This window comes from Dermochelys coriacea, chromosome 9 (assembly GCF_009764565.3).
Source record: "Dermochelys coriacea isolate rDerCor1 chromosome 9, rDerCor1.pri.v4, whole genome shotgun sequence".
Classification (NCBI taxonomy): Eukaryota; Metazoa; Chordata; order Testudines; family Dermochelyidae; genus Dermochelys; species Dermochelys coriacea.
In genome coordinates this window covers 65,331,924-65,335,872 of record NC_050076.1, presented here as the reverse complement: position 1 = coordinate 65,335,872, position 3,949 = coordinate 65,331,924, and positions in this window count along the sequence as shown.

The following is a 3,949-nucleotide window of genomic DNA, read 5'->3' as shown; positions in this document are numbered from 1 at the left end:
TGCCCCCGCCCTCCTTGCTGTCAGTCCTAGCAGAGTGGCTATGGATTTTTATGGGCCAGCTAAAGCTGGTTTCTCCAGGCCAGCACTGAATCACAGTGGTAGAGCAAACTGACAAAGCTTCTGCTCATACCATACTCATCCTGGTGGATAGAGAGCTTCAGTCTTCGGGATGTCAATATGCTATAATGTATTGAAAAGTCCTGGAAAAGGGTAAAGCCTTCAATAGTGGAGCTTTCTGTAATTAAGACCATGGAGAGTGAAGCAGGGTGACTGCTTCCAAATGGATATGTATTCGGGGCTACATTCCATTCTTATAAACTAGGGCTGTTGATTAACTGCAGTTAACTCACAATTAATTCAAAAAAATTAATTGCAATTAAAAAATGTAATGGCGATTAATTGCAGTTTTAATCACACTGTTAAACAATAGAACACCAATTGAATTTTGTTAAATATTTTGGATGTTTTTCTACATTTTCATATATATTATATTTTGTGTTGTAATTGAAATCAAAGTGTATATTATTTTTGATTGCAAGTATTTTCACTGTAAAAATGATAAATAAAAAAAATAGTATTTTTCAATTCACCTTATATAAGTACTGTAGTACAATCTTTGTTGTGAAAGTGCAACTTACAAATATAGATGTTTTTTGTTTTGTTACATAACTGCACTCAAAAACAAAACAATGTGAAACTTCAGAGCCTACAAGTCCACTCAGTCCTACTTCTTGTTCAGCCAATTGCTAAGACAAACAAGTTTGTTTACATTTACAGGAGATAATGCTGCTCTCGTCTTATTTACAATATCACCAGAAAGTGAGAACATGCATTTGCATAGCACTTTTGTAGCTGGCATTGCAAGGTATTAAATATGCTAAACATTCCTATACTCCTTCAAACTTCAGCCATTATTTCAGAGGACATGCTTCCATGCTGATGACACTCATTTAAAAAAAATGTGTTAATTAAATTTGTGACTGAACTCCTTGGGGGGCAGGGAATTGCATTTCCCCTGCTCTGTTTTACCCACATTCTGCCATATATTTCATATTATAGAAGTGTCAGATGATGACCCAGCACATGTTCATTTTAAGAACACTTTCACTGCAGATTTCACAAAATTCAAAGAAGGTACCAATGTGAGATTTCTAAAGATAGCTAGAGCACTCAACCCAAGGTTTAAGAATCAGAAGTGCCTTCCAAAATCTGAGAAGGATGAGGTGTGGAGAATGCTTTCAGAAGTCTTAAAAGAGCAACACTCTGATGCGGAAACTACAGAACCCGAACCACAAAAAAAGAAAATCAACCTTCTGCTGGTGGCACTTGCCTCAGATAATGAAAATGAACATGCATCAGTCCGCACTGCTTTGGATTGTTATTGAGCAGAGCCTGTCATCAGCATGGACGCATGTCTCCTGGAATGGTGGTTGAAGCATGAAGGGACATATGAATCTTTAGCGCATCTGGCAGATAAATATCTTGGGACACTGGCTACAACAATGCCATGCAAACACCTGTTCTCACTTTCAGGTGACACTGTAAACAAGAAGTGGGCAGCATTATCTCCTGCAAATGTAAACAAACTTGTCTGTCTGAGCGATTGGCTGAACAAGAAGTAGGACTGTGTGGACTTTGCTTTATTTGTGAATGCAGGGGTTTTTTTGTTTGTTTTTTTTTACATAAATGTACACTTGTAAGTTCAACTTTAATGATAAAGAGATTGCACTACAGTATTTGTATTAGGTGAATTGAAAAATACTATTTCTTTGTTTTTTTACAGTGCATATACTTATAATCAAAAATAAATATAAAGTGAACACTATACACTTTGTATTCTGTGTTGTAATTGAAATCAATATATTTGAAAATGTAGAAAACGTCCAAAAATATTTAAATACACATTATTCTATTGTTTAACAGTGCAATTAATCACACGATTAATCGCGATTAATTTTTTGAATTGCTTGACAGCCCTATTATAAACCCAATTCCTATTATGTAACAGGACCACAAAGCTAGTCTTTTTCCAAGAAGGGTCGGTGCTGTAACTTCTGACAGCAGCAGCCTGTATATACTCAGCCAGAAATAATGATTTCAGCTTTCTCATACACCAGTACAATCTCCTTGCGCATTGAATCTCAGAGTTGGAGCCAGTGCATGATATGATTTATTGAAGTCCTCTGGCAAATAAAAATTCAGGAGGCCTTTAGGCCTTGCCAGAAGTTAAGATGCTCTAAACTGCAATTTTCCTTTGTTTTTCAGACAGAATATTAACCCTATAGCAGTGGGTACTGTTACCTGGGTTTCAGCAAAGGGACCAATTGAAATTCCTTGACACACCTCAGTTTCTCCTAAGATGTGACGCAGCCTAATAGAGACATACACTGAAGACTGCAAATTGTCATTGATCCAACAGAAAATGCTTCTCATGGGAGATCATTGGCAGTCTGTCATCTCCATCATGAGGGATCCATCTCCCCTTTACAACCTGTCATGAAATTAGCTGCATGGGCACTGGTCACAGCGGAGCCCGTCAATCTCCTTCCTTCACTTTCATGCAGCCCCAAGACATTGTATTGTTAAACTGATTACAAGATCTTGATTGTTAAACATATCCAATCCATCAAAGCCCAGGTCCAGTTTGTCCTCTCTCCACTCTAATCATGGAGCAGATACCTGTTTGCTTCTTGGATGATTAACTCCAGTGCATGTCTGCAGAGTGTTATCAGGATTTATTGGTCTGGCTGCTAGTGAAGGAGGAGTGTTTCTTGGGTACATACCGCTGTGTCTCTGGAAGGTACTCCAAGGCTACATAGAGGAACCTCTGCAATGCCTCAGCCCCTCTGGAAAGTGATGCTTTTTTACAGAAGCTTTCCCCTATTACTACTTTTTACAGGAAGTCTCTCAGGATCCACTTTGGAGAGGGGTAGAGGTAGGAGGAGATCGGCACAATTAATACAGCATTACTTCCCATTTAATAAGACAGATCAGGGTAGAGTTGGAGGCATGGCAGGGTGGGTAGCTAACACTGCACCACACAATTCAGTAAACTGTTCTTGAAAGCCAAGAGGTTCAGCAGTCAGAATAAAGTGCATGCTACATTATCCTGCCAGCTCCAAGGGGCCTTGAAGTTGGTGGAAATGGCCCCCTACAGCACAGAGGGTCTACACGGCAAAAGGAGAGCTGAAATAAGCATTCCGTGCTAGCCCACTCCCAGCTCCTCAGGGAGAGGGCATTTGGAGGGTAGTTGGAGGTGTGGCCAGAGGGCACTACACTATTATTATTTATCTGTATTGCACTACTGCCTAGGAGCCCCTCTCATGAACCAGGTTCCTACTGTGCTAGGCACTGAACAAACACAGGACAAAAAGACACCCATCCCAAAGAATTTATAATCTACTCTTCTCTGATTCTCAGGGACCATGGTAAGAAGACTGTCAATTAGAGGAACCTCGAGGCTGCTCTAGCTTGCCTGGGCATCAGGCAGGCCCCTTGCAAAGCCCCAGAACACAGGAAGCACAGATGGTTTAACACCACCATTGCGTCTTCGTCTCCATTCCTGGCCTAAGCAGAGGAATGGAATAACTGAGGGTTTATTATGTAGCATCAGCCATAAAGACACCATATATTTTCCATGTGTTCATTTTATAAATAATGACATTTGTTGCACATATAGTATACATGAAAATATATATTTAAATACTGCAGATTGGCCAGTTTTCCTATTTGAAATAGATGCTATGAAGAGGCCTTTTAAATCTGGGACATAGAAAGTATACTGTATCTGACCTGGTGGAGTATTTTAAGTCCCTCTCTCATCAAAATACTCCCAATTTAAATGCATTAATGCCAACTGCATGACTCTCCTAAATATTTTTTATATCTTTATGCATGTTTCAAATCTGTTTATTGAAATTACTTATGTGGAAGAAAACAAACTCCACTC